This window comes from Cryptomeria japonica, chromosome 11 (genome assembly GCF_030272615.1).
Source record: "Cryptomeria japonica chromosome 11, Sugi_1.0, whole genome shotgun sequence".
NCBI classification, from domain to species: domain Eukaryota; kingdom Viridiplantae; phylum Streptophyta; class Pinopsida; order Cupressales; family Cupressaceae; genus Cryptomeria; species Cryptomeria japonica.
In genome coordinates, this window is record NC_081415.1 from 179,398,254 (window position 1) to 179,417,895 (window position 19,642).

Consider the following 19,642-nt stretch of genomic DNA (forward strand, 5'->3'; position numbering starts at 1 on the left):
TTTCCTCACCTTCGCTTCCTTTTCATAGATGAATTCCCTAAATTGGAGGAGTTTCCAGAAATGGAGGATGGAGCGATGACATGTCTTGAAAAATTAAGATTACGGAATTGTGAGAAGGTGAATAAAATGGGAGAGGGATTGGAACGGCTAAAAAGACTCAAGGAGATCGATATTGGAAGTTTCACAGGGAGATATAAATTTAGGGAGACGTTGAAGGAAGGTGGAGTATATTGGAAAAAGATCAAAGCCACCAATCCCCACATAACTATTGTTGGATAAAATAATATTAATAATAATAATTTATTATTGTTAAATAAGTATGGTTCAACATGTAGGCCTACTTAGAATTTGACTGATCTAGCTTCTACTTCTTATTTAAAGGAATATTTATTTCCCTGGTATCAACATTTATATTAGATCTTATTATAAAAGACGATGGCATTCTATATGGATTTTCACTTGATTTCTCAAAATCTAATCATACTGATCTAGCAATGAATTTGAATACCTCAACAAAAGAGTGATAGAGCTTCAAATCTCTCTATTGTAGTTATGCTACAATAACGAAACATTAAACATGCCAAGATCCAAATACAAAATAAAAGTCAAAAATATCTTCTTTCACAAAATCTAATAGGGGACACCAATGATTTATGCTTGAAGTTGTATGATGCATTATATTTTTGGTTAAATTCGAAAAATAAAAGCATATTAAAGCCCTTATACATGTACTGATTAAAAAGGGTTTAGTAGCAATAAGGAGAGAAACTTTAAAAGGAATTGGAAACCACCACAGATCTTGGTAATGACTTGATGCAAATAGAACATAAAGATTAAATGGAAAAAATCATCTTTAATATAAGACTATTCTATTGAACATAATATTTTAAAAATAAGCATCACATAAAAAAAATAGATATATTCTCATCACATAAATATTTGAGAATATGTTTTTTTTAATTTCATATGAACTCGGAGATTAAATATGAAGGACACAATATGAGATCAATATAAACTTGATTAAATTAAAAGTTGCAAACAATGTAAATAAAATAAAATCTGTGTGCTCATATATATTTAAATAAAAATTCCAATTTTCATTATTTTTACTCTAAAATAAAAATTGTTCCACAATTGACAAAGAGCAGAGCAGAGAGATGGATAAAAAATGGAAAACTATTGGAATCGAAATTATCCTAGATATGAATTGATCTTAGATATTTGTGGAGGATCTACCAATGTCGCATCCCATGCGAGATTGATGTCACCTCAATTGTTGATAAGGTGGCACAAGATTATGAGAGGACGATAGTGACAACGAAGGTCATTGGGTAATCGGAAAGGAGAGAAGAAATACACAACTGGCTGGTAGAGAAAAATATCACCATTAATGTTATCAATCTCCCTAATAAAATTTTTAGGCTTCAATTCAATTCTGAGATGGAGAGGGATGACTTTTTGGTGGCAGCACTATGGTGGATTGGTGAGTCCCTAGTTTACACCTAGAATTGGACAAAAAAATTTAACCCTAGATCATCCTCTCCCTGTGAAAGAGCATATTGGATCAGATTATGTAATTTACTTCTTGAATACTGGTCTAGGGAATGCATTAGGATGATAGGATCTAAATTAGGGTAAGTTCTTGGAGTTGACATGGAAAGGTCAATGACTCTACATTATATGTTCAGATCAAGCTCATCTCGATTTTCCCTATTTCTAAGATTATCAAACTCAACAACTCGACTGAGAGTTGGGAGCATATGGTTGAAGTTGAAGAAAAGAGACTCTTTTGTTTAAGACGTGTTAGAGTATTCGGGTATTTACTTGATTAATTAAACATTATTTGTTTAATTATTTAAGTTCCCTTTATCTCTTTTACACTTAAGCTAACTTTAGGTGCATAAAATTAATTTTTAATTAATTATTATGTACAAACCTAGGTTTTCCCTTTTAGGGTTTCTTGACCTATTAAAGGTTTAGTTCTTTCTTTTCATTGTATGAAGAAGGATTATTATTGACAATACATTTTGGAGATTATTGAGCTCTTATCTTTTGGAGCATATTTTTCTTGTGTATTCTTTCCTTCTGTGATTTACTTCATTGCTTCTCCTTGTAACAGGTTTTTCAGCTTGTAGAGATTATTTGGGCTCCTGTGGTGTTGTATTTTCTCAACTCCTATATGGTATCAGAGCTTCAGATCTGCAGCTACCTGTTCTTGTTTTGAGATTTTTGGCTTTGGAAGCAGATCTGGGGTTTCAGAAAGTTTTTATGCACCTAGGGTTTTACCTTTTTTCTGAGCACTTTGGGCCTAAACAGACCTCACCATCATGCTCAGAAGGCCCCAAAACCCCTAAGGTCATATAAAATTTGACCTATTTTGGTTCATGAGCCTCTGGGAGTATTTTTTCTCCAGATCCAGGTCGCACGACCTTAGCACGCAGTTCGAGAAAAAAATTGAAAATTTTTTTTCCCTTTTTACGGCATGCAGGCCGAATTTTTGCTTTTTTATTAAAAAAAATTCTTTCAAAAAAAGCAAAAGAAAAAAAAGGGGTTTTAAAAAAAATAAATTGTTTTTTGGCATATTTCAGGGGGGGTTCCCATGGTACGCAGGGTACCATGGGCCCCTGCCCCTGCCGCAATCCTACAGGCCTTGGGCCCCGCTCCCTCCAGCCCCTGCCAGCGTATTTCCTCCAGCTCCCCTACGCTCTGGCCTTCGGCCCCCCCGCCGGCTCCCAGCCTCTCTCGGCGACCCCTGCCAGCCTCCGGCCCTTGTCGGCAGTGCCATCGCCGGCTTCTACAAAACCTTGGTGCCGCCACCCATAGCCTCCCTACGTCGCTTGGCCCTACAGCTCCCGGCCCGCTCAGCCAGCTCCACCGCCATGCGACCTCCTCCCTGGCCCTCACCGAAAACCTCCTTGCAGCCCGACCGCCACCGCCCGCAGCCTCCTTGCGCTGCCCCACCACTGAGCTCAATCGCCAGCCACCAGAGCTCCACCCATCCACCACCAGAGAGGCACCGGAGTGTCACTCCCTGGCCTCCTCTGCCCAAACAAGCCACCAGACTCCCTTTTTTGGCTTTTTCAGTGGGGGTTTCATTTTATGGCTCTATCTTGGGCATACAGAGTCATTTTTTCGAAAACAAATAGGCGTCGGAAAGCTGGTTCTGAGGCCGACCTCATGGTTTTGGTATTTTTTTCCAATTTTTCTGTTTGAATATGTTTTTTTCCACTCAAAGTGAGGTCTAGCTTTTGCACTCTAGGAGCCATAGAATGAGCATCCGACCTCCGTTTTTTGAAAACTTTATATTTTTTAAAAGCACATGTTGTGCACTTTCCAGCCATCTAAGTTTTATTCCTAGATTCTGCTCCATGCATATTTTATTAAGTTTTTTTCTTTTCAGCACTCTGGTGGATATCGTGGTTGTTTCAGGTCCTGGGATCTCTTCTCTAAGTAGGATGTCTCTATTTTGGTTCACATTTCTATTTCCAATCTTCTTATCATTGTAGCTTGTATTTATGCAAACACACTGAGATAAAGTGCCATCATGCATTGTTTACTTGGAAACTTGCATATCTTGTGTCTTGTTGTACATGCACTATTGATCAAGTGCCATGAGGGGGTTGATGTTTGCCTGTTGTTTGCCATCTTCCTTTGTCCAGTGAGTGTTCCTTCCATGAAATTCACCTCATGATGATGTGTCTCAGCACCTTTGATGTTCTTGGTTCTTCGTCATGCAGTTTTTTTTGGCAGTCCTTTTCAATGTTCCTGTCCCTCTCACACTTCTGCATTATGGGGAGGTTTATCTTGTTGGTTCTACTGCTTCTGTGGTTCGATTGATCAGCTCTTCAGGCTTTGGTTTCTCATGCCATCTATATCTTTGATTTCAGTTGTTTTTGCCTTGTTTGCCTCCTGATTCGAGTAGTGTCATTTGAGGGCACTCATGCAGATTACAATCTTCTCTACCTGGTCATGTTCTAGTTTAGTGGATGTTATTCAGATCAGCAGTTATTCTTCGACAGAGTTTGTAGGTTCTTCATGCTTCAATGATATTCTTTTTCATCTCTTTTTGGAGTAGAGTTTTGTTCCCACGTGGTTTTCTCTATTTCTCCAGTTCATAGAGATTTCATAGTATTTGGATACCTGATCAGGCCTTGTTTTCGGGACCCATCTTTATTGCTTTTAGTAGTTGTTCTAGGTTTTAGCTTCTCCCTAAGTCTAGCTTAAGGGGAGGTGTAAGAGTAGTCGGGTATTTACTTGATTAATTAAACATTATTTGTTTAATTATTTAAGTTCCCTTTATCTCTTTTACACTTAAGCTAACTTTAGGTGCATATAATTAATTTTTAATTAATTATTATGTGCCAACCTAGGTTTTCCCTTTTAGGGTTTCTTGACCTATTAAAGGTTGTGTTCCTTCTTTTCATTGTATGAAAAAGGATTATTATTGACAATACATTTTGGAGATTATTGAGCTCTCATCTTTTGGAGCATATTTTTCTTGTGTATTCTTTCCTTCTGTGATTTGCTTCATTGCTTCTCCTTGTAATAGGTTTTTCAGCTTGCAGAGATTATTTGGGCTCCTATGATGTTGTATTTTCTCAACTCCTATAAGATGTGGAGGCTGAACCCACAAGGAAGCAAATTGCCATAAACCCCCAATTAAAAAATGGGTCCACATGACAAAAATGTATCTAAAATACTTCCTTTAGAAGGTGTTAATAATACAACATCACTACTTCACCCTATGAATAAGGACAAAGAGATATCAGGATCCACCCCTAGAAATAAGAGCGGGCATATTGATAAAACCTTAATACAAGTAGAGAGGTGAAAGATGAGATTGAAAAGGTGCAAGAGGAGGTTGGTGCCTCAATAATACAATCATGATCTTGGAAAAATAAAGCAAAAACTAATAAAGCTATTGAAGATGCTACAAAAGAGGTTGGCATGGATGGTGCTTGAACCAAAGGAGGCCAAGATTCTGAAGACTGAGCATAGGATGGAAAGTTAGATATGGATGCTTGGGAATAATAGACCAAAGATGCATTAATCAATCAACATTTGAGGCTCTAGTCAAATCAAAGTAGAAGAAAAAGAGACATTGGAACTTAGCTAGAAAGAAAAAACGGGAGGAGGAAGCAGTGGAGAAGGGACTTACAAATATCAAGGAGTATATGACTATATCCAGGGGAGGAAATCCATCCCTCATATGGGAGTGAAGATCGCTTCATGAAATGTAAGGGGCCTAAATTCCCCTCACAAAAGATGTTTGATTAAGCATCATCTAAAAATGTTGATGCTAGATATCATTCTCCTACATGACACCAAGCTAAATGTAAGGGGGCCAAAGAAGTTTATTAAATATTATAGATTATGATCTAGCATGTTCCACAATGCTACTGGTTTGGCTGGTAGACTGGTGTACTTTTGAAAATAAATGTTCTAGTTTTTTGGTAGATTTTTTAATGTTGATGGATCAGAAAAATATATTAAATTTAAATAAATGCATATATAGGTGCACTTGAATGTGTTTGTCTAAGCCAAAATATAAGTGCATCCATTCATATGACAATATGTGTACATGTTAAGTGCATGTATGTGCATATGCACAAAGAAATGGAGCCTAAATAAGGCACTATGTCGTTATAATAAATCTTGACTAACCAAAATATAGGTTATACATCTGATTATGATGATATAAATTGATGCAAACATTCAAGTACAAGGAATGTGTGTGGGGAGGAACATATACATACACAAAAAGAGTTCATCTAGGCCAGATTAAATTTTCGTTATACATATGCATTGTGGATGTATAAGGAAAAGAAAAAGCCCAAATACTTTTGCCTTTCTCTTCAAACATACACAAAATAGACTGAAACATAACTTGCCATTTGTCAAAATAAGCTATGAAAATTCATCCAAGCCTGAGAAAAAGTTTAGCAAAAACAAAAACAAAGAGAGAGATGAACATAAAAATGTATAGTTAAAGAGTACAAGGTCTAGGTAGGAATTTGTACTTAAAAGTATCATCAAAGTATTTATAAGAATATCGAGTATCAGGCATGTTGATGAAGTATCTAAACCTGCTAAAATTTCAGCCCAGAAAAGGAGTGATTTATCTTGCAGAATAACTATTAAGAAATAAATGGAGTGATCTATAAGTACATTTTCATAATCATCACAAAATATCTATATGGATTTTAACTTGATTTCTCTAAATCTAATCATACCGATCTAGCAATGAATTTGAATACTTGAACAAAAGAGTGATAGAGCTTCAAATATCCCTATTGCAGTTATACTACATAAAGAAACATTAAACATGCCAAGATGCAAATACAAAATAAGTGTCAAAAATATCTTCTTTCACATAATCTAATAGGGAACACCAGTGATTTATGCTTGAAGTTGTATAATGCATTGTATTCTTGGTTAAATTGGAAAAATCAAATCATATTAAAGCCCTTATAGATGTACTGATTAGTGAGGGTTTAGTAGCAATAAGGAGATAAACCTTAAAAGTAATTGGAAACTGTCATAGATCTTGCAAATGACTTGATGCAAATAGAACATAAAGATCAAATGGAAAAATTCATCTTTAATGCAAGACTATTCTATTGAACATAACATTTTAAAAATAAGCATCACATAAAAATAAAGATATACTCTCATCACATAAATATTTGAGAATATGTTATTTTTTAACTTCATATGAACTCAGAGATTAAATATGAAGGATGCAATATAAGATCAATATAAACTTGATTAAATTTAAAGTTGCAAACAACGTAAATAACTAATATTTGTGTGTTCATATAGTTCATAAAAATTCCAATTTTCATTATTTTTACTATAAAATAAAAATTGTTCCACAATTGACAAAAAGCAGAGCAAAGAGACGGATAAAAACTGAAAAACTAAATTGGAATTGAAATTATCCTAGATATGAATTGATCTTAGATATTTGTAGAGGATCTAACAATATCACATCCCATGTGAGATTGATGTTTCCTCAATTGTTGATAAGGTGGCACAAGATTATGACTAGAGGACGATAGTGATAGCAAAGGTCATTGGGTAATTGGAAAGGAGGGAACAAATACACAACTGGTTGATAGAGAAAAATATCAACACCAATGTTATCAATCTCCCTAAGAAAAAATTTAGGCTTGAATTCAATTCTGGGATGGAGAGGGATGATTTTTTGGTGGCATCTTTGTGGTAGATTGGCGAGTCCCTAGTTTACACCTAGAACTGGACAAAAAAATTCAACCCTAGATCATCCTCTCCCTGTGAAAGAGCATATTGGATCAAATTGTGTAATTTACTTCTTGAATACTAGTCTAGGGAATGCATTAGGATGATAGGATCTAAATTAGGGTAAGTTCTTGGAGTTGACATGGAAACCAATGACTCTACATTATATGTTACGATCAAGCTCATCTCAACCCTATTTCTAAGATTATCAAACTCAACAACTTGACTGAGACTTGGGAGCAGATGGTTGAAGTTGAAGGAAAGAGAATCTTTTGTTTAAGATGTGGAGGCTGAACCCACAAGGAAGCAGATTGCCATAAACCCCCAATTAAAAAATGGGTCCACATGACAAAAATGTATCTAAAATACTTCCTTTAGAAGGTGTTAATAATACATCACTACTTCACCCTATGAATAAGGACAAAGAGACATCGGGATCCACCCCTAGAAATAAGAGCGAGCATATTGATAAAACCTTAATACAAGTAGAGAGGTGCAAAATGAAATTGAAATGGTGCAGGAGGAGATTGGTACCTATATAATACAATCATGATCTTGGAAAAATGAAGGAGAAACTAGTAAAGATATGGAAGATGCTACGAAAGAGGTTTGCATGGATGGTGCTTCAACCGAAGGAGGCCTGGATTCTGATGAATAAGCATAAGATTGCCAGACATATATGGATGACTTGGGAATAATAGACCAAAGACGCATTAATCAATCAGCATCCAAGGTTCCAGTCAAATCAAAGAGAAGAAAAAGAGACATAGGAACTTAACTGGAAAGAAACAATGGGAGGAGGAAGCAGTGGAGAAGGGACTTACAAATATCAAGGAGTATATGACTATATCCAAGGGAGGAAACCCATCCCTCATATGGGAATGAAGATCGCTTCATGGAATTTAAGGGGCTTAAATTCCCCTCACAAAAGATGTTTGATTAAGTGTCATCTAAAAATGTTGGTGCTAGATATCATTCTTCTATAGGACACCAAGCTAAATGCAAGGGGGCGAAAGAAGTTTATTAAATATTGTAGATTATGATCTAGCATGTTCCACAATTCTACTAGTTTGGATAGTAGATTGATGTGCTAAATGTTCCGGTTTTTCTGGTAGATTTATTAATGTTGATGGATCAGAAAAAATTATAAAATTTAAAAAAAAGAAATTGAATGATGAATTGAGTTTATCATTAAATATAGATAGTTTTGAAGTGATAGTAAGAAATTAAAATCTAATTTCATCAAACTAAATTAAAATTTTATTATAATATGACTGAATATGAATCTTTGAATACAAGAATTTCATGCATTGTAAAATTAACCAATTGTTAATACCTCGATGATAATTAACTAGATCAAGAAGATTAACTCCACAATACTCTATTTAATAAAATAAGATGTCTCCATTACAAAATATATGTCCTTTGTTTGTTAACTTTCTTTACCTACTTTTATAATAAAATTCTTTTAATAACAATTACATCAATTAGTTAACTCCATTATATCGTCCATAAAACTTGTAGCTAAATGATTGGCAAGAAAAGATCATTGCAAGTGCAATTCTTGATCTCAATCTTATTAAAACTTAGTTAAACTAAAAAGAATTTGGTGCATGCGCGGTGGCAATACTGAAAGAACCAAGCACAAACAAAACTATACCTCATTTTCTGTTTAGTTTAACAAAAACTATAGACAAACATCATTGAATCATTCAATTTGTTTAAGGAAACAATGTAAAGTATTTCTATTATTATGCCAAACCAATCACGTAGGGAACACTCAAGTTGATCTTTCACGTAGGTGGCTATATGGTAATGGTCCAGCACGTAGGGAACACTCAAGTTGATCTTTCACAGTGAACTTCACGACAGTCTTTATTTTTTTATTTTTTCAGTCATTTGTTGTATGGTTTAAATCACAAACATTAAGTTTCGATTTCTAAGTTCAAAAGTGTTAAACACTCCGAATTGATTGACATTCTCTAGATTTAATATGTTATTTAGTGAGTGGTTTAAAACTGATCGTCACTTGCTGATGATAGATACGGGACAAATTAGAGTTTATAGCCCTCCTTGTGGCTGGCATGCCAACCTACACAAGAGGGTTTAACACCTTCTATAGTTTTAATAGTTTCTTTTCTAAATTAAATTTTTTTAATAATTTTTCAAATCAATTTTTTATAGTGTAAGTTTTTTTAAATTTTTTTTTTTTAACAAATGATGATCATGTTACTATAAAACCAATGGAGAGGTGGGCTAACTTTTTTTGTTTTAATAGCAATGGTCAAAATAAATTAAATTTTATGTCAATCTATATTTTTAAGTCTACTGGATCCAATGACAAGGTCTGTATCATGACAAGGGACCACCATGAAACTACCCCTACAAAACCCTCATGTTAAACACAAAACTCTTTTTACAACTCATTTTCGAACCCCAAATCAGCAAAATATAACTACAAATTTGTGAACTCCAAAACCTTGAATCTATATACTTTAACCTACACAACATATTTCATAAATTAAAGTTTCTAAAATCTCTCCAACATTGTCATTGTCATTGCTTCAACTTTACATCAAATTTTCTCATACAAGGACTAAACCAGAACAAGGGTCTATCACATCCCTCAACCACAACTATAATTCTGATAAAACTTGTTAAGAAAAATAAGTTAATCAACTGATGTTCTATATTATCCCATAAGAGGAAAGCACCCATACAAGCTTATAAAATAATCATATGCAAAGATTAAAAACATACCATAAGATAACACAAGATATGCTCTTGGAAAACCTTCAAGGGGGAAACATTAACCTCCCAAAGAATCCAAACTCACTGTAATATTCGTCAATTGAAAATTACAATGCACTGATAGAGTCTCCATGAATACTCTAAAACATCAAGCTTCTCTAATGCATTCTCAATGTATCCAAGCATGTACTCACACATCCTAAGGCATGCTTCACATATGCACTCTTAATAAGAGATCTCAATATAATTATACAACCAATTCAAACAATCAATCATCCAATTACCCAACTTCAACTATTAAATATGTGTGTTTTAATAGTATCAAGCTCACACAAACAAACTAAGTGATAGGGTGAAACCATGAATACACAGAACCATTACTAAGTTTCTCAAATATTAAATATTTTTTATACACAACTCACATAAAATATATAACCAATGTTACATACAACTTTAACAGTAGATCTAAATAAATATTTTATGTGACTAGAAACATTGTCCTCTAAGATACACCAAAAGTACATACTTATTTTACTTAATTATAAAATCCTTTCTTTTGCAAGGGCACAACACCCTATTCCTACATCTAAATGAGTGGTGAGTTTTTCCTTTGGAGAATAATTTTGAAAAAAAAAATGCCTCTCACTTTCCCTATTTGCTACTAGTTAAATTTAATTATGAATGATAAATAATTTCACACTTGCTCATTGGTAACACTCAATAAGGCATCATATATATTATTCTAGAATTATTACATCAGTCAATTCTCTTTTTGTTTCTATATTTCTCTCTTGTACATGTATATATTTGTATATTATAATAGAAGAGGTATATAAACACTTATAACCTAGCAATAACTAAACTAAATATATGTGCATGCAAAGTTATTCTTTAAAGATAACTTGATTTAGAAATAACCGTGATTTGTATGAATCAGAAAAAGTATTTTATTTTTAAATATAATATTTGCATGCTTTTATTTATATCCATGGCATTTGTGCATGTTATACAAAATCATGCACAAGCAATTTGTAACTAGCACTAGCACCTGAATGAGGTGCAATGGGTAAGTCGATAGTTATGAAAGATAGATCTTCAAAGATAGTTAGGATTTGATTTGGTTTAAAATAGTAGGCCTAATTCAATAAGGAATAGGGTTCATTTTGTCTTTCTATTAGGGTTAGGGTTAGGGTTATAGTTAGGGTTTACATCATTGTTGGGGTTCGGTTAATCTTTAGGGTTTGGATTTACATCATGTTTGGTGTTACGGTTAGAGTTAAGATTGTGATTAGGCTAGGATTTAGGGTTATGGTTAGGATTATGTGTAGGGTTATGGTTTATATCATAAGGCTATGATCTAGGGTTAAGATTATAGTTAGGCTTTACATCATTGTTAGGGTTAGGTTAAAGATTAGGGTTTGGATTTACTTCATGATTAGGATTAGGGATAGGGTTAAGATTGTGGTTAGTCTTTGGATTTATCATTATGGTGAGGATTATGTCTAGGGTTAAGGTTAGAGTTAGGATTATAGTTAGGGTTTACATCATTGTTACGGTTAGGTTAATGGTTAGGGTTTAGATTTGCATCATGGTAAGGGTTAAGGTTCTAGTTAGGCTTAATTTTTAGGTATATGGTTAGGATTATCTCTATGATTAGAGTTTATATCATAAGGTTAAGGTTACGATTACGGTTAGGGTTATGGTTATGGTTAGGGTTAAGGGTTAGGTTTAGGATTATAGTTAGGGTTTACATTATTTTTAGGGTTAGGTTAATGGTTAGGGTTTGGATTTACGACATGTTTAGTGTTACAATTAATATTAAGATTGTGGTTAGGCTTAGGATTTAGGGTTATGGTTAAGATTATGTGTAGGGTTAGGACCTTTATATGATAGAGATAGGGTTAGGATTATGGGTTAGGGTTAGGATTATAGGTAGGGTTTACATCATTGTTAGGGTTAGTTTAATTGTTAGGGTTTGGATTTACATCATGATTAGGGTTAGGGTTAAGATTGTGGTTAGGATTAGGATTTATATTTATGGTTAGTTTTATGTTTAGGGTTACAGTTTATAGATCACAGTGTTAGGGCGAGGGTTAGCACAATGGTTAGGGTTATGGTTAAGTTTAAGATTGTGGTTAGGCTTAATATTTAGAATTATGGTTAGGGTTATGTCTAGGGTTAGGATTTATATCATAGGTTAGGGTTAGTGTAGTACCCCTACTCGTTTGAACTCATTAGACTCATTTTTTATTATTGTTTATTTTTAGTGGATACATTACCATGATGTGTTATTCAAACTTATTTCATGCTTTATCCGGATATGAGATGCATAACTTATTTGCAGTATTTCAGTACTTGTGATTTATGGCATTTTTTATGGATTAGTGCTATGTACTGACATTTTACTTTATGTATGCAATGTGTAATTATATGTTGTGTGTCTGTGAGTGTATTGGATGCAAGGGGACGATTTTCCTTCACTCATTTCAGTGAGAGGGAATGTCACGACTCTCCTTCATCGGTGTGTATGTCATGTTTCCTATATTATATATATGCATGTGTGGTTCGGTGATGCAGGATATTGCAGGTGCAAGTACCGGGTAGGTATGGGGTATCATCTCCACCTGGCTTCACAGGTTTGAGCGTGCCTTATATTTTCTAATGGAAGTGGAGGAGATAGCAGTTGACCCTATTTTTACTCAGTTACACTCGTGTGAGTGTCGTCAGTTGGTCGTCCTGTCAATTTGTTCGGCCTTCGTACTTTGTCATTTGATCTTTTTATGGGTATTTGCTTGAGGTTTGTTCAGTTTGTGTGTTTTAGTGGATTTAATTAATTAATTAAGTTTATGGAGATATCTCATAGTTGGTATTTTTGAATTATGAATTTAATGCATTGAGATTATAAATTTAATTAATTAAAAAGAAATTATTAAATTAAGTTGCAAGCTGCATGATATTGGAAATATATTTTATTTAAATTTTAGTGAAAAAAAATTAGATTAATTTAATTTATTGTTTCTTAGAATTTTAAATAAATAAAAGAATAAAAGAATGAATAAATAAATAAAAGAATAAAAGAATAAATAAATGAATAAAAGAATTATTTAGAATTAAAGTATTGCTTGAATTTCTTTATTTAGAAAAGAAAAGAAAGAAAAATGATTTTTAATTATTGCATGTTAACTTATCCTTGGTTAGAAAATTAGAAAAGAAAATAAAATTGCTTTTATTCTAAATTTAGGTTTTTTGGGGAAAAAGATATTCAACCTAGAATTTTAGTTTAAAAAGGGGAATAGGTCATTATTTTAGGGGACATAGGAAACAGGTCAGTGGAATGTATGTTAATTCAGTTGCTTTGATCTTATGTATAAATGATTTATGAAAAATTGAATGCATTGGTATATTGGAATCTTTCATTATGGAATTTAGATGTATGTGTAGTTTTTTTAACTTAAGCATTTAATTTACCTAATTAAATGGACAATTGGATTAACTGTGGTGTTAATACAATCTGTGAATTAATCTTGGTTGGTAACCCTTAGGAAATCATGTGTTAGTCTTCCATTGTGTTATTAGACGTGCAATGGTTATAATTAATGCACTTAATCTTTAAAAAAATATATATTTCACCCTTTAGTTGCCTAGTTGTGTTGTTTTCCTTTAGGGTTCCTGGTGGGGCATTACATTTGGTATCAGAGCCAAGTTTCAACACTAGGTACTCTGGGTTTGTATTGAGCCTTTCAGTTGACATTTTTATTTAGGTCTTAATGTTTGTGTTTCTCTTATTTTATCCTTGCCGTAGATCTGAACCGTTTTCTCTTTTGTGGTGCTAGGTCATGGCTAGGAAAGCTAGGGCAGGTGGCAAGTAGAGTTGGCTATAGGTGTCCATGTTTCTATAGATGCCTTTATTCCATTTGTGAGTTGGACCTAGGAACCATAGTTACCTCAGTTGACCTTCAAGTCATTCCTTTGGGTTCTTCATTGGAACTCTTTGCAAGTCGAGCATGGACAACTTTCCATGGACCTGTGCGCATTCTTCAGCGTCGGGATTTGATCCTCAAGGGTCGCACCATCGACCAGGTAAGGGTCCTATGGGACACAAATGATGAGACCTCGGTGACTTGGGAAGATGCAGCGAAGATGAGAGAGTTGTATTCTTGTTTGTTTTAGGCTTCCAGGAGTAAGCCTAGTTTTGGGGGCAAGAATGTAGTACCCCTACTCGTTTGAACTCATTAGACTCATATTTTATTATTGTTTACTTTTAGTGGATACATTACCATGATGTGTTATTCAGACTTATTTCATGCTTTATCCGGATATGAGATGCATAATTTATTTGCAGTATTTCAGTACTTGTGATTTATGGCATTTTATGGATTATTGCTATGTACTAACATTTTACTTTATCTATGTAATGTGTAATTATATGTTGTGTGTTTGAGAGTGTATTGGATGAAAGGGGACGATTTTCCTTCACTCATTTCGGTGAGATAGAGAACGTCGTGATTCTCCTTCATCGGTGTGTATTCCGTGTTTTCTATATTGTATATATGCATGTGTGGTTCAATGATGTAGGATATTGCAGGTACAAGTACCGGGTAGGTACGGGGTATCATCTCTACCTGGCTTCACAGGTCTGAGCGTGCCTTATATTTTCCGATGGAAGTGGAGGAGATAGTAGTTGACCCTATTTTTACTCAGTTACACTCGTGTGAGTGTCGTCAATTGGTCGTCCTATCAGTTTGTTCGGCCTTCGTATTTTATCATTTGATCTTTTTATGGGTATTTGCTTGAGGTTTGTTCAGTTTGTGTGTTTTAGTGGATTTAATTAATTAATTAAGTTTATGGAGTTATCTAATAGTTGGTATTTTTGAATTATGGATTTAATGCATTCAGATTATAAATTTAATTAATTAAAAAGAAATTATTAAATTGAGGTGCAAGCTGCATGATATTGGAAATATATTTTATTTAAATTTTAGTGAAAAATAAATTAGATTAATTTCATTTATTGTTTCCTAGAATTTTAAATAAATAAAAGAATAAAAGAATAAATAAATGAATAAAAGAATTATTTAGAATTAAAGTATTGCTTTAATTTCTTTATTTAGAAAATTAATTAATTTGCATGAGAAAAGAAAAGAAAGAAAAATGATTTTTAATTATTGCATGTTAACTTATCATTGGTTAGAAAATTATAAAAGAAAATAAAATTTCTTTTATTCTAAATTTAGGTTTTTGGGGGAAAAAGATATTCAACCTAGAATTTTAGTTTAAAAAGGGGAATATGTCATTATTTTAGGGGACACAAGAAACAAGTCAGTGGAATGTATGTTAATTCAGTTGCTTTGATCTTATGTATAAATGATTTATGAAAAATTGAATGCATTGGTATACTTGAATCTTTCATTATGGAATTTAGATGCATGTGTAGTTTTTTTAACTTAAGCATTTAATTTACCTAATTAAATGGACAATTGGATTAACTCTGGTGTTAATATAATCTGTGATTTAATCTTCGTTGTAACCCTTAGGAAATCATGTGTTAGTCTTCCGCTATGTTATTAGACGTGCAATGGTTACAATTAATGCACTGAATCTTTAAAAAAAAAATTATTTCACCCTTTAGATGCCTAGTTGTGTTGTTTTCCTTTAGGGTTCCTGGCGGGAGGGTTAGGATTATAGATAGATTTTACATCATTGTTAGGGTTAGGTTAATGGTTAGAGTCAGGGTTAGGGTTAGGGTTAAGACTATGTTTAGGCTTAGGGTTTATGGCTATGGTTAGGATTATGTGTAGGGTTAGGATGTATATCATAGGGTTATATTTAGGGTTAAGGGTCAGGGTTAGGGTTATAGTTATGGTTTGTATCACTTTTAGAGTTAGGTTAATGGTTATTGTTAGGATTGCAGTAAGGGTTTATATCATTGTTAGTGTTACGTTAGTGGTTAGGGTTTGGATTTAGGGTTTCAAGTTACAGTTAGGGTTACAATTGTTGTTAGGCTTAGGATTTAGTATTATTGTTATGATTATTTCTAGGTTTAGGGTTTATATCATGCGATTAGGATTAGGGTTAGGATTAGGATTTATGACTATGGTTAGTTTTACATTTAGGATTAGGGTTTATATCACAATGTTAGGGTTAGGATTAGCATCAGGGTTAGGGTTATGGTTAAGTTTATTATTGTGGTTCAAAGGCTTAATATTTAGAATTATGGTTAGGGTTATGTCTATGGTTAGGGTTTATATCATAGGGTTAGGGTTAGGGTTAGGGTTAGGGTTAGGAATATAGATAGATATTACATCATTCTTAGGTTTAGGTTAATGGTTAGGGTTAGGATCAAGGTCAAGATTGTGTTTAGAAATATTTTATTTAAAAATATATAAATAATATATATATATATTACATAAATAAGTATAAGAAAAAAATAAAAATATCAAATTACTATTGATGATACTCATTTATTCTTATTTATCTAATATATTTATTAATAAAGTATATTTTTATACAACCTCTGTTAATTTTATTATTAGTCAAATAATTTTTAAATATTTTATTGATGTTTCAAATTATTTCATAAAGGTTAAACCTTTAATTAAGTATTTGATTTTATTATCATAAGGGTTTGATAAGAATTCAACTTAAGATTTTGCCTTAATTACTATTAGGATCAGAGTTAGAATAAAGGTTATGAGTAAGAAACTTTAAACTATTTAAAAATGACTATATTTTAAATTTATAGTAAAAATATCATTTCAATTAAAAGAGAGTTTAACCTATTTTAAAATGTCTTTATTTCATTAGAACAAAGTTTCAAGGTAATTATTTTATAAAAATATTGAAATAAGGAAACAAAATATTCATAAGAAAAGTACATAATAATAAAGATTCTTTTAATATTTTATAAAAAATGATAATAAGTGTTATGAATGCATTATCCGAGAATAGTTACCTAATTAGGTTTTGGATTTAGTGTTTAAGGTTAGGGTTAGGGTTATGATTGTTGTTAGGGTTAGGATTTAATGTTATTGTTATGATTATCTCTAGGGTTAGGGTTTATATCATGGGATTAGGATCAAGGTTAGGATTAGGATTTACGATTATGGTTAATTTTATGTTTAGGGGTAGGGTCTATATCACAATGTTAGGGTTAGGGTTTATATTAGAGGGTTAGAGTTAGAGTTAGGGGTTAGGGTTAGGATTATAGTTAGGGTTTATATCATTGTTAAGGTTAGGCTAATGGTTGGGATTTAGATTTATATCATGGTTAGTATTAAGGTTAGGGAAAGGGTTAAGATTATGGTTAGGCTTAGGATTTAAGGTTACATTTACGATTGTGTCTAGGATTATGGTTTATATTTATAGTTATGGTTATGGTTTGGATTTATAGTTATGGTTTGCATCACTTTTAGGGTTAGGTTAATGGTTAGGGTTAGGATTGCAATAAGGGTTTACATCATTGTTAGGGTTAGGTTAATGGTTAGGTTTTCTATTTAGGGTTAAGGTTAGAATTAGGTTTACAATTGTTGTTAGGATTAGGATCTAGTGTTATTGTTATGATTATTTCTACGGTTAGGCTTTATATCATGGAATTAGGATTAGAGTTAGGATTAGGATTTACGATTATGGTTAGTTTTGTGTTTAGGGTTAGGGTTATATCACAACATTAGGATAGGGGTTAAGGATTTAAGGGTTTAAGGTTTATATTAGAGGGTTAGAGTTACATTTAAGGGTTAGGGTTAGGATTGTAGTTAGGGTTTACATCATGTTAGGGTTAGGCTAATGGTTAGGGTTAAGGTTAGGGATAGGGTTAAGATTATGGTTAGGCTTAGGATTAGGGTTACGTTTAGGACTATGTCAAGGGTTAGGATTTATATCATAGGTTAAGTGTTAGTGTTAAGGGTTAGGGTTAGGATTGTAGTAAGGGTGAAGTTAGGGATATATTTAAGTTTAGGGTCAAGTTATGGTTTAGAGTTCAATCGGGTGTAGATTAGAGATATTGTCAAGCTAAGGATTTGATTATGGTAAGTTTTCATTATAGTTAGGGTTTGTATTTTTTTATGTTGTTAAATGAATCAAAAATTAGTTTTAGAATAAATTTAAAACTAAAACTTATATAACTTTAAATGATTAGAGTATTCTTTTGAATGTTTATCAAAGCCTAATGGTAATCAAACCATAATATTAATTAAGGGTTTGACCTTTATGATATAATTTTAAAAATTTAAAAATGATATTGTTAGAGTTAACTTTAAGGTTAGGTTAGGGTTGGCATTCAATTAGAGAGATTAGGTTTAGGGGTTAAGGTATAGTTAATTATAGTTTAGTTTGAAGGTAAGACAGGTAGGTAACTATTCTCAGATAATGCATTCATAACACTTATTATTATTTTTTATAAAATATTAAAAGAATCTTTATTATTATATACTTTTCTTATGAATATTTTGTTTCCTTATTTCAATATTTTTATGAAATAATTACCTTGAAACTATTTTCTAATGAAATAAAGACATTTTAAAATATCTTTAAACTCTCTTTTAATTGAAATGATATTTTTAATATAAATTTAAAATATAGACATTTTAAAATAGTTTAAAGTTTCTTATAATTAAAATTATCTTACTCATAACCTTTATTCTAACCCTAACCCTAATAGTAATTAAGCCAAAATCTTAGTTGAATTCTTATGAAACCCTAATGATAATAAAATCAAATACTTAATTAAGGGTTTAACCTTTATGAAATAATTTGAAACATCAATAAAATATTCAAAAATAATTTGAATAATAATAAAATTAACAAAGGTTGTATCAATATATACTTTATTAATAAATATATTAGATAAATAAGAATAAATGAGTATCATCAATAGTAATTTGATATTTCTATTTTTTTCTTATACTTATTTATGTAATATATATTGTTTATATATTTTTAAATAAAAGTTAAACTTATACTCTATAGGCATTAGTAAAAATTAATTGATATTAAATTGTTAGAGTATGCTGTGAAATTGAAAAAAGAAAATAAATTAATCTAAATATATTAACAGCATTTCTATTCTATCCTTTTTGTTTTTGCATGAAAATTAATTCACATTTTAAATTAAAGTAAATTTATTTTTTAATGTTGTTAAATGAATCAACAATTAGTTTTAGAATAAATTTAAAACTAAAACTTATATAACTATAAATGATTAGAGTGTGCTTAGTTTTAGAATAAATTTAAAACTAAAACTTATATAACTTTTATCAAACCCTAATGGTAATCAAACCAAAAAATTAATTAACGGTTTAAACTTTTATGATATAATTTAAAAAATTTGAATTAATAATGCATTAATAACACTTATTTATAAATTTAAAACTAAAACTTATATAACTTTCTATTAGAGTATGCTTTTAGTTCTGAAATTGAAAAACGAAAAGAAATTAATCTAAATATATAAACAACTTTTCTATTCTACCCTTTTTGTTTTTGCGTGAAAATCAATTCACATTTTAAAATTAAAATAAATTTATTATTTTTATGTTGTTAAATGAATCAACAATTAGTTTTAAAATAAATTTAAAACTAAAACTTATATAACTTTCAATTAGAGTATTCTTTTATTGTAACATTGAAAAACAAA